This window comes from Acomys russatus, chromosome 15 (genome assembly GCF_903995435.1).
Source record: "Acomys russatus chromosome 15, mAcoRus1.1, whole genome shotgun sequence".
Taxonomy (NCBI): domain Eukaryota; kingdom Metazoa; phylum Chordata; class Mammalia; order Rodentia; family Muridae; genus Acomys; species Acomys russatus.
Genome location: NC_067151.1, coordinates 31406059 through 31419205, shown reverse-complemented (window position 1 = coordinate 31419205; position 13147 = coordinate 31406059).

Genomic DNA, 13147 nt, shown 5'->3' with positions numbered 1-13147 from the left:
TACAGATGGTTGTGAGTTGCTGTGTGGGTGCTGGGAATCAAGCCCTGGTTGGGTACTCTGCACGAACAACCAGTGCTCTTAACAGCACAGCCATCTCTCCACCTCCTCTTATTTTTGGTATTTGTATTTAGAGCTGTCTTTCAAACTTAGCTAAAATCAAACACCATGAGTAAATCTTATCTATCTTAAAATGGAAAAATGACTTATGGATATTTGAGAAAATATAGGTATCGCAGTTGACATCCAAACAGCAACAACTGGTTTCAAATGGAATGGGTTATATTTCATCCTCCTTTCCTCTTTTGTATGCAAATTATTAAGCCAATAATTTCCTAAATTAGAGGCACATTTGAACCACATTCTGAAAGTGGATGGACTTGCTGTACTCAGTAAAAAGTCTGTCACTTTGAGATGTCTGAGAATAGGGTCCAAACATGACGTCTACGTTTAAATATAGGGTACGAGTTAAACAGTCTCAGTCAGGGCGTAGTCCCACCCATCAATGGCCCATGGTTGTCTTGAGTTCTGTCCCTCTGTTTGTCCTAAAGCTGGTCTGATATGCTGTTATATGTGTGTGAAATCTGTTCCTTTTTTAAAAAATTTATTTATTCTTATTTTATTTATTTATTTATTTATCTTTTATTAATTTATTCTTGTTACATCTCAATGTTTATCCCATCCCTTGTATCCTCCCATTCCTCCCCCCCCCATTTTCCCATATTCCCCTCCCCTATGACTGTCCTGAGGGCATACCTCCCCCCTATATATTCTCATAGGGTATCAAGTCTCTTCTTGGCTACCTGCTGTCCTTCCTCTGAGTGCTACCAGGTCTCCCCCTCCAGGGGACATGGTCAAATGTGAGGCACCAGAGTACGTGAGAAAGTCGTATCACACTCTCCACTCAACTGTGGAGAATATTCTGACCATTGGCTAGATCTGGGAAGGGGTTTAAAGTTTACCTCCTGTATTGTCCTTGGCTGGTGCCTTAGTTTGAGCGGGACCCCTGGGCCCAAATCTGTCTATCATATTGTTCTACTTGTAGATTTCTAGGACCCTCTGTATCCTTTTATTTTGCTATTCTCCCATGCGTCTCTCATTTAGAGTCCCAATAGGATGCCTTCCCCTCTGTCCCAGTTTCCTGGTAAGTGAAGGCTTTTGTGGGACATGCCCCTTGGGCTAGTATGGTTATCCCATCCCTTGTATCCTCCCATTCTTCCCTCCCTCCCGTTTTCCCCTTACTCCCCTCCCCTATGACTGTGCCTGAGGGGGACTTCCTCCCCCTTTATATGCTCATAGGGTATCAAGTCTCTTCTTGGTAGCCTACTATCCTTCCTCTGAGTGCCACCAGGTCTCCCCCTCCAGGGGACATGGTCAAATATGAGGCACCAGAGTACGTGTGACAGTCATATCCCACTCTCCACTCAACTGTGGTGAAATCTGTTCTTGGTTGACAAGCTTTACCTATGACTGGCATCAGGGCTTCAGCATTGGGAAACTTCTGGGGAAATTCCCTCTGGTCCATGGTCTCATTAGTTAAAGAAAGAGGGCTTATCTAGGGAGTTTATCTCTTGAATATCTTCTTCTTTGTCTGAATAGTTACAGCAGCAAACAACAAGGAGTGATTGTGTCCAAACCATCAAATTGCCAAAGTCAAGAAGCCCTACGCTAGTGCCCAGCTTCTTGAACTATGGTTTGTGATTCCCAGATGGGGCCAGGAAACTGAAAGTGAGGTCATGAAAAATTACAACTGTGGCATCTGTGCCACTACTGCACCAATGGGCATGTCTTGCCTAGTCATTATTGTAGCTCCTAGGTTCCATATCTGGGTAGCATTGATGGTTTACTCTTCTCTGCTAAAGTGCACAGCACCTCCCAGCACTATGAAAGCTAGCTGGTAAAAGCAAAGCCTCAAGGTCAGTACCAGCACGATCCCTCTGTGTGAAATGACTCAAGTATATGCTGTCTTCAGCAAGAAGTCTTACCCACAAACTGTGTAGAGTAACCTAGAGCATTGGTGGCCCCTGGTACATCAGCTATACTCAGGTGGATGGCCACATACCCAAGAGTGTATGGACGGCATAAGCCTGAAGTGGATGTCTTTTTTTTTTAATTGAAGACACAAAGTTGGGTGGTTAGAGAAGAGGGGTGGATCTCGACATTACATACACACACACACACACACACACACACACACACACACACACATATACGCATTTAAATTTAATACATTATGCACATATCCTCATCCTCTGAGGAAATTTCATAGTAATGTTTTGAATTGACAATTTATAATTTCTAAATTATGTAGCTATAGTTCAGAATTGTATTATTGGCCATGGACAGCTTTCTTAAATAAACATGCTCTATAGAATTTTCAATTTTCAACTATCACTTCCAATTATAGAATTTTCTTAGCTCATTTTCTGTGCATTGTGAGTCTGCATGTTCTCCCATGATACATGAGACATGTAATGTAATTCTGGTCTTGGTATGCCTTCTCTGGGTTTCTCCTCACCTTCTGATCCCGTGCCATCCTCTTCCTTTGCTAATGCCTTTGTGAGTTATGCTGTCAAGTCACTTCTGATGCTTCTGGGTATGAGGTACCCAAGGGGGAACATCTGCTGGCGGGGCAGACAGTGACCTCTTAAGTTGGAAGACACGGACTGCTTATCATGAAAACATGGGCTCCTCATCCCTAGCTTTACCGTCCTATTCTGAAATTCCCCTTATTTTCCCAAGTCTTCCTGGGTGTTTGTGACAGCATTTATTAGGCATTTTCAGCTTCTGGAATTTGGACATTCTGTGATAGGACAAGCAGGCTTCCGAGCATGCACCTGTTGCCTTCATGCCACCACAAAGGCTTAAGTGTGTAAGGACAATATGGGTTCAAGAGACATCAGAAACTGAGAAAGAAAAAAAAAAAGCTAATGTTCAGCACAGAAAGGCTGTGTTCAGAGCCTGGAGTATGCCTTCAATAGTGTCAGTTTTCAAGATTATCAATAGGGGGAAATCCAACATTGATCATCCACATACACGGCTTTTTACATATGTAATGTTATTTGGGCTTGGAGATTTTTACATATGTGGTGTTGTCCAGGCTTGCCATTTTTTAAAGATTTATTTGTATAGTATTCTGCACACCAGAAGAGGGCACCAGACCTCATTATAGATGGTTGTCAGCCACCTGTGGTTGCTGGGAATTGACCTCAGGACCTTTGGAAGAACAGACAGCGCTCTTCACCTCTGAGCCATCTCTCCAGCCCTTGCCAACAGTTTAAAAACAATGTACCAGTATTTAGAGAGGCTTTCCAATTTGCTTTTACCAAAAAGCACCACGAAATGGATCCAGATTCCCTTTTTAAATGATTCCCCCAGACTATAATTTCTTAGTATGAAGAGAGGTGACGTCTCTAAAATGAGACCCTCACTGTGCCCATCTAGTCAGGGCTCACACACGTCATGACCAGCACAGGAGGCAGATTCTTGGCTGCAGTTTATTGACAGCTCTCTCATGCCAGGTACTTCTTTGTCCTCAGTTTCATTAAGGAATGTGCAGGGGTTAACTACATGCAGATGGAAGGAGCCTACAGGTTGAAATACACCTGGTCTATAAATGTTCGCTTTGTCCTTACTATGGAGAGGATTTTAAGGAGGCCTGAGTATGGTGACTTAGGGAATGTGTCCATGGGACAGCTTATTACTTTCTCCTGTTCCCTCCAAACACTGGCTATGAACCCAACGTCCCATCAACAGCTATCAAGCATGAAATGAAGCTTTTGGAGGAGACTTTTATGAAGTTGGGAAGCAACTATCACAGATCATCAGAAGAATAGCACAGCCCACATGGGTGTGTAACATGTACGTGACAAAAAGTTGGAGAAATGGCACACAGCCTGGGTAGTCTAACCAGTGGGAAGAGAACCGCATAAGCCACAGATGCCCTGCCCATGGTCTGTCACCAGCTGCACATGGCTCCCTGACAAGCAGTTGCACATGTGTTTCCTTGCTGCTGCGTGAGATACCCAGGGTTGTGTTCAACTATGGTTCTCTCTCTTTTCGCTCTGTTCTTGTGTTCTAGTGACCTTTGAAGTGGAGTGGCAAAACCCATAGGTGAAGGGGTTGAATTCAAAGGAGCTTCCAGAGGCTGGAGAGGTGGTTCAGCAGTTAGGAACACTTATTGTTCTTGCTGAGGACTTGGTTCTGATCCCAGCACCCACTGGTGACTCACAACCATCTGTGATTCCAGTTCCAGGGCACCTGGCACTGTCTTCTGGCCTCTTCAGGCACAAGGCACACATCTGGCACACATACATACACATGGGCAAAACACTGATACACATAAAATAAATACATCTAAAACAAAAAAGTTCAGAAAATATTTAAAATATATTAAATCTGTGTTGTTATGTTTTCCTATCTGATTTTTTTCTATCTGTTTTTTTTAGGAAGAAAAAGTCTGAATATTTATTATTATGTTCTTCTTATTTTTACTAATTATTTTAAACAAGAGTCTTACCAAGTAGTCCTGCTAGGGTGGTGCTCTCCATGTAGCCCAGTGTAGCTTTGAACTGGTGGAGATAGTCTTGCCTCAATCTCTTGTGTGTTGAGATTACAAGAGCATTGTCACAACATGCAGTTCTGATTTTATTGCTATGCATTGATTATTTGGTTAGATGTATTATTATTTCCCTCCTTCTTTATTATTGATTCTTTACTGTATTTATGAAACATACAATATGATTTCCATTGGGCCTAAATATATGATATAAATATATGTGTTATGATTCAATAGATAAGACTCAACTTTTGACTTCTTAATGAGGTTGTGGCTCTTCATGTGTCTGCATCTGTCTTGTGTCTGTGTGTGTGCATGTGTGTCTGTGCATGTTTATATAATAACAATATTTATAACCTTGAGTAAATAAGAAAGAGTTCCTATATCATGTTCCAGAAAATACTTACTGTAAATATTTTATGATTTTTGAAGCACTTAAAACATGATAAACTCATGAAGGCAAGAAGAAAATTGAAAAACAAAAAACAAAACACAACAAACAACAACAACAAAACAAGCAACCAAACTGCAAATACGATCCCATAGCTGTGCTGACCATAATACTCCAAAATTATGGCTGAGTCAGAGAAACAGGAGAAAACAGACTATATTGTAAATGTTTCTTTTATTTCTTCAATTGAGATGAAAGCCATACTGAAGCTTTAGTAATGCATGGCTTAGGCTGAGCCCAGAGCACATCTGCGTAACTATCCCTATGCCTATTCCTGGAAACTTCTAGACTCCATACAATCTAATTGTATGCTAGCCCGGAGGTTGAAAGCTTCAGCTTCCCGCCTCCATCTGCTAACGTAGGCCTAGAATGTTTTCTGCCTCTGAGACTTACTATTGAATAAGCTCACCCTTTCTAGCTCTTTCTGAACTGTGGCTGGCTGATTCAACTCAGCTGTTCTGGCTCAAAGTCTTCCTCAAGCTGACTGATTCAATCTGGCTTCTCTCAGGTACGGAATTGCTCTGCTTAGAAAAACTGCCTCTGAACGCCGTAACTGAACTGCACTGACTACATGAACTGAATGGGAACTCAACTGCAACTGCATTCAACTGAACACAACCAAACTTAACTAACTCCAGAACTCTGCTGTACTCTCTCTCTCTCTTTCTCTCTCTGTCTGTCTTTCACTCTCCCTTCTGCACTGCTCTTAAGTAGCCTCTCCTTCCTGTCTGTTCTTGAGAGAGTTGGGCCTATCCTATTGCTGACTCATTCTGTCAAATCTTTCTCTGATTTGTCACTTTGTCTGTCCTTCAATAGGAGTTATTGTTTGGGATTAAAGGCATGTACTAAGAGGGTATCTGCATTCCAGCCAGATCACACAGACCTAGAAGGTCTTTGGATGTGATTCCTTTGCCAGAGCAGCCATGTTAGTGGATTAAAATTCCTCTATACTGTATATTAAACAATACTGTTTTAAACATGTAAAAGTAGAATCATGATTTAAATTGTAATTCCCCCAAAAGTGATGTTATATATTCCAGTTTTAAAAGTAAGCAGTAATTTAATGGTTTCTCTTGAATAACAGAGTGTCCTTAATAAAAGTTTAGATGGCCTTTGTCCTCTTGTCTCACGACCCAATGGGAATGACATTAGACACCTCAGAGAACTGACTCCTCTTTAAACTTTTTAATCTATTGTTAGGATTGTTTAGGAAGTGTTAATGATTTATTTATTTATGTGATGTTAAGGATTATTTTGCTGGGATGTATGTATGTGTGTGTAACAGACCCCCTGGAACTGGAGATACAGATGGTTGTGAGCTGTCTTGTGAGTGCTGGAGATTGAACTTCTGTCCTCAGCAAGGGTTGCAAGTACAATGTTGCTCAGCCATCTCTCCAGCCCTTGAGCAGTTTCTCTTAATTGTATCTTTCCTTTAACTAAATTATGTAGCATAGGAAGTTAGCACCAGTGCCTGGGTTGTCATGGTGTGGCCTCTGTTAACGTGAACCTGGCACGACAGCCATGCGTCCTTTGGGAACATTTTGTATTATTCTGAGAACAGGGCTGGAGACGACTCTTGTCAGATCCACAGTTATGCAATGATAAGATCCTTCCTTATGAAAATTAATAGGAACTGACTCTTGGAAGAAAAGATGCACAAATAAGGAGCCCTGGAGCTTGAATCTCACTAAACTTGCAGAAAGTATGCTTTCTTCCTGGGCCTTGGCGTTTCCCCCTTCTATTGTTAACAATAAAAATAAAGAAGGGCTCTAATGATCAGCATTTTCCTTAGTTGGTTCCTTACAGGGTTCTGTTTTACTGCATGAGAAACTACTGAGTTTCTGCTGCTACTTCACCAAATATTTTCTTCATTAGTATGAAATTTACTCCCCTAAGGACAAAAAAAATCATACACGTACTGCATTGAAAATGCTTTAAATGTGGCACCAAGGAAGCCTGCCATTCAAATAATTGGATGCCAACAAATTCTTTGTTTGGCTTTCTGAGTGAGGATAGTTATGTAGCTGTAAGCTACACCCTGATTCCAGAGAGTTAAAACAGGAATTTGCATATCTCAGAGCTGATGGACTATAGTAATTGTTTTTTTAAAAATATTTAATTTCTTTATATTTTCTGTGTAACTATTTGACTGCAGACACCTTGAGTGTGCAGTACTCACAGATGCCAGAAGAGGGCATCACATCCCTTATTGTGAGCTACAATGTAGGGGCTGAGAATACGACCTGGGCCCTCTGCAAAAGAAGCCGTGCTCTTAATAATCTTTCCAATCCCTGGGATTTTGTAATTTTTATTATATTTAGTTTATAGTCTTACTTTTTTAATTTAAAGATTTATGAGACAACAGTTACATATGCTAATGTTTACTAATTTTAATGTTTGGCCTAATATTTAACACATTTAAATACTTAGGCAATCCTCAGCACAGTTTAATTTAAAACATTTTGTGATCCACCAAATAAGCCCTCTTGGTCATTACCAGTTGTTGCTCATCAATGTAATACCTGCTTGTTTTATTTACATTTTCACTTGATTGGTTTTACTGGTCCTACTTTTGTTTTATGGCATAAGCCTTAACTAAATCTATTTAAAGATAATAAACTCTGGGTGGCTTTTAATCTTGTTTAAGAAAACAGATTTCCTCATTGCTGGAGTTGCCGGCTGGCTCTCTCAACCTTACATCTCAGCACAGTCTTAGGGGTTGGGAGTGTGCAGAGCTATCTTGTGGATGCTCTCTCTGGTTTTTCTCTGACTCTGTTAATCATCATACTTAGCCCTGTGGCCAGATTCAAGCCTCATCTGGCACTAATAAACATTGTCAACCAGGCTGGCCTGGGCACTGTAGGTGGCCTGCGTGTTGCTAGAAGGCCACCTTCGCGTCCCTCATTTTGGACATGGATATTTGCTTAAGCTTCAGGCCCTAATCTGGTTGTTTAATTTATCTTATTATGAAGATCTGAGCTTCAGCTTCTGGTCTGAGTTTCAGCGACATTTTTGTCTAAAGATCCCATGGTGGAGAACTTTCTGCCAGCCGCTCCTGCTTTCAGACATAACACTGAACTCTGTGGCTTTACCTCCTAGCTTTGCCATTCCACTTCTGGCCCTGAAGATCCTTATCTTCTCTTAACATGCTTTTATTTAATTTTAAAGATGTTCTCTGCTCACATGCTGCATTATTACCCCCTGTGTTCATCTGGCTGTGAGCACATCTGCACCAGAGGGCTCTGGACTCATCTGGACCTTCACAGCAAGACATTAAAATGCCACCTGAGGCACCAGGAAACTTCCAATCTGTCGCACGATCTTTGTGCATCAGGCTTCTCTTTCCCCCTGGCATGTTTTAGTTCTGCTGTGCTGCTTGCTCAAATGTTTGGAGACTCATTTCTGAAGTCTGGTTTTTGGCTTGGAGGTTTTGGGTTTGGAGTATTGAAAAACAAAGATATGGTAGAGCCTTTTATGTAGGAACTGGTGGACACACCTTTGGATTTTAAAGAAATGGATGGATGTACCTCTGGGATTCAGGACGTATTATGCTGAAAGGACACAGGGACAGAAGATGGATGCACCAACAGAAGAAATGATGAAATGAAATGTGCCTAAATGTTAAGAGAAAGAAATGAGCCTCCAACAGCAGAGGAAGAGTATAGCGATTGTGCCCTGCTTCATCTGCGAGTCTTTTATTTATTTATTTATTTTATTCAGATTACAACTCAATTGTTATCCCATCACTTGTATCCTCCCATTCCTCCCTCCCCCCTGCTTTCACCTTATTCCCCTCCCTTAGGTCTAAGACTGAGGGGGACCTCCTCCCCCACTATATCGTCACAGGCTATCAAGTCTCATCTTGGTAGCCTGCTTGTTCTTTCTTTGAGTGCCACCAGGCCTGGGACATCCTACTCATCTGTGAGTCTTAGCATCTGTGATCTCATTTATCTTGCTGCCTGCATAAGTGGGACCTGGGAGAATAGAGCTGACTAAAATCTTACGCAGTAGCCACCTTTATTCAGAACATCAGAAAATTTATACTCTGAGAGGTAAGAAGAGTCACATGAGTAAACTGAACAATCACAAAGACAAGCTGCCCATGGCAGGGAAGCCATATGCAGCAAAAATGTCTTTCCATAGAGCCATATAAGCAAGTAGCAATAGCCACTGGAATGAATACTCTGAAGTAAATTCACTCCTATACAGTACACCTGGGAGGGGCACAGAAGCACATTCCAAGAACTGAGGTCACAAGATGCTTGTCTGGGTGTCTTGGAGTTTTCTCACAAGTACTGATAAATCTCTCACATGACTCCATTCTTGGACCAAGTTTCAACAAGTGTCTAAATTAACTTGAAATAAAAAGAAAGCTACCAATGTTATAGAAACCGACAGGTTGGGACCAGGGGCTTGAGAGATGGCTTAGTGCTTAAAAGCGCTTGCTGCTCTTGAAGAGGGTTAAGTTCCATTCCCCAGCATCTTTACGGTGGCTCACAACCTTCTGCAACTCTAGTCCCAGGGTAGCCAACCTTCTTTTGGGCTCTGTGGGCACCATCACACATGGGAGCTCATGCATGTACACACATAACACACACATACATCACACACATACACACCTCATGTGCATACGTGTGCATGCAAGCCACAGTAAATAACAGCTGATGAGGTGTTAATGTTCAGTTCACTTCACTAAGAAGATGTGGCCGTGCCCATATGCAACCCTAGCACTCAGGAAGCTGAGGCAGGACTGGAGGTTAGAGGCCAGCCTAGGGCATACAGAGACACTAGATCTTTAATGTGTCCTATCCCAAGGACAGCGTCAATTCTCAATCTTGTATATTCTGTGTCACTGGTGAATATTCAAGATTTCATTATTTATTTTTACATAGCCAGTTCCAGGCCAGCCAGGCCTATGCAGAGAGACCTTGTCTCCCAATAACAATAATAGTAATAATATTTATCATTATTATCATTATTTTTATCTATTTTGTCAGACTTTCACAGTTGTCTTTTGCTCAGATTGAAAACACTAATTTTAAATTTTAATTCCATCTATAACCCATATGTAAAAATATAAACATTTACAAATATTTATATAGATGGCATAATTTCATATCAGAATTTTACTATATTTTAGCAAATGTATTTGCAGAAATCAAGAAACAAAGTTTGTGTACTCCTGTTTGGTATGTTCATCCCATCAGCACTCACAGGCAAGAATCAATGTGCCTTTTGTCACCATTGTTTTTATATTCTATAAATAGACTTAAGTTACATGGTCTTAAAAAACATCTGGTTTCTTTCTTGCAACATAGCACTTATGTATTTTGAAGTTGCATGAATCCATCAAGCATTCCTTTTTATTGCTGAGCGGTGTTCCTCATACAGATGTGCAGCATTCTGTCCATCCAGTAACTTAGCTGTGGGCTCAAGTTTTCTGAGAATTTAATTACACATCCATGGAGTCTAGCATTCTTTGCTCTAGTTCTGTGAATCTGCCCATTTTTCCATTGTTTCTCTCCTTGTTTTGTTTGTGTATTTTTAATTTGTCATAACTTCAAATCCAGCAGTTTTTTCTGCTTTTTTTGTTTGTTTGTTTGTTTATCCCACTCAGGATTTTGCATGGTTGATATTTATTTTGCATTCTTTCATTTTAAGATAATTTACATTTTTCTCCTGATACTTGTGTTTTCCTTTTGACCCCACACCTTTGTTTCTGATTCTATTGATTATTTTCCTGGGAGTGAATTGCCTGCCACTTGGAACATCTGGCAAAGTTTTGACATGGTGCTATGCTTTGCATGGCAGATGCTATTCATTTGAGAGCCTAATTATTGACTCACATATAATCCTGGACTTTGGTCTGGTGCAGAGATGAGACCCTTATAAAAATTGCATTGTTTTGAGTCCTGAGCAGGTAGCTCTGAAAGGCAGATCTGTCACCAAACTGTGATGACAGTGTACAGCTTTGGTTTCACTATGTCCCAGGAGATCAGTGGGCGTGCCCAGCCCATAGGTTGGTCCAAAGAACTCTTTGGCCTCAGCTGCCTCGGGAAAAGTCTGCATTGTAGCCGTGTTTTAAAAACCTCCCTTAAAAAAAAAATAAATAAAAATAAAAATAAAAACCTCCCTTGTCTTATGGAGTTGATGCTGCCTGTCCTGGCTAGCACCCATGGGGGCTCAGAGAGACTCTGATACTTCTGAAACTCAACTTCTGCCTCTCATTTTCTGGAATTCTGTCTCCCTTTATAACCTAGCCAGTTCTGTTTGTAAAACTACTTTACACTTGTTCAGCAATTACGTTTACTTTTATCTATAAATTAAAATTATGTACCTTCACTGTGCATGTAACATGTATGTGTTAGGCAATAGAAAAGTTGAGGTGATTGACATATATTTTCATTCTATCTTATCATGTATTTTTTCTTTTAAACTTACACAGGTTCATCAATACATTACTATTTATGTTTTCAAAATCATTTTAATTTTGAAATCTTAAAGAAATAAATTGTTCTTTTGTATTTATCCATGAATTTAGTATAGGTAATTCACCTTACTTCTGCTTTTAAAAATACCATTATGTAGTTTTAACAAAGAATTTCTCAAATATTATTTATAGAGTAATAAATTTATTAGTGGTGTTTTTCTAGGTGTGTCTATCTGAATCTGTCTTACTTGGCTTCTTTTTCCTGAGAGATGTTTTAGTTTAGCGAGTTGATTCTCCTCACCCATAGATTCAACTAACCTTTGAAGAAGAAGCAATCTAGGGAAAGGATGTCTCTGTTGGACACACTTTCAGGTTCCCCTTGTCATCGTCCTCTAAACCGTGTAGATCAGTGGGTGTTTACACAGCTCTCACACTGTGTTAGTTACCTTAAGTCACGCAGAGATGACTCAAAGCTTGGAGGAGTCTGCCAGTCGTACGTAAACACTCGGACATCTGTATTTAAGGCTTGTGTCCATGTTGATTCTGGAGCCAATCTTCTGCCTCCAAAGCACGCCTGTGGAGGATTCTATGTCAAAGCCTTTATTTTGTTTAGCCTTAAAAGAAAAAAAAAAGATTACTTAATTGTCTCCTGATGGCCTGTCTTCCTAATAACAAATAGCTGGTATTTATTCCCAATATGAAATATGTGCTGGTTTTAAATCTTTCCCTAAGATTATTTTATGTTTGGTTTTTGTATTGTATGCCATCTTTAAGTGTGATTTTCCTTATAGTATTTTGTAAGGTTTAACTGAAATTCCAAGATCTTTGATTAAATTGGAATGAGTTTCAGATAACATTTCTTCCAGGCTTCCCCCCCGCCCCACCCCCATTTCTCCTTTCCTCTCAAAATCCCTAGGCCATTAAGGCTTTGTTATTTTTCTCCAATCAGTTTTCCTGCCATTTCAATTACTCTGTCTTCATAATTACCAATCATTTCTTCTATTCTATCCAGTCTTTTGAAATCTCATCTGACATTTTTTTTTTTTTTTAAACTGCAGACATGGCATCTCTGAGTCACAAAATTTCTCTTTAGTTTTTAAAGTTGTTTTTCTGTAAGTCTCTGAACCATTTCCGTATTTCTGCTCAGCATTTCCACATCATTTAGAAATTTAGGATTGCTCTATGATGGCACATTTCTGCCACTATTGTTGGCTATCCTGTGTTGCAAGAGTTGGGGCTGGAGAGCCCTTGCAAGCAGTAACCCTTTCTTCGACACCAGACAAGTTGAGATGTGCTTTAAGATTAGATGGGAAATTCAGGTACAGGCTGTGTGCCATGGCTCATCGTGCCCAGCTAGGACAATTGGAGAGTTACTGATGCTGCTGAGGGCTAATCAAATGCGACTGAGCACACAAGGAGTTCCTTGGAAGACAAGGCATGAGTAGCATTCATGTCTCTAACCTTATATCTTCTCTTGCAGAAGAACAAAAACCTGACAGAGACAGGAGTAAGCCTCCATAAGAAGTTTTAACACTCACTCTTGAATTCATCAACTTGCCTTTAGTTATTATTGTTACATATATGTGAATATGTATATGAGTGTATACATACAGGTCCCACTGAGTCCGTTTAATGATGCATGTATGCGCGTGTATTACTGATACCTTGGGCTTAGACAACCAATCAGGAGGCTCCCCTCTAGAGAAGACTG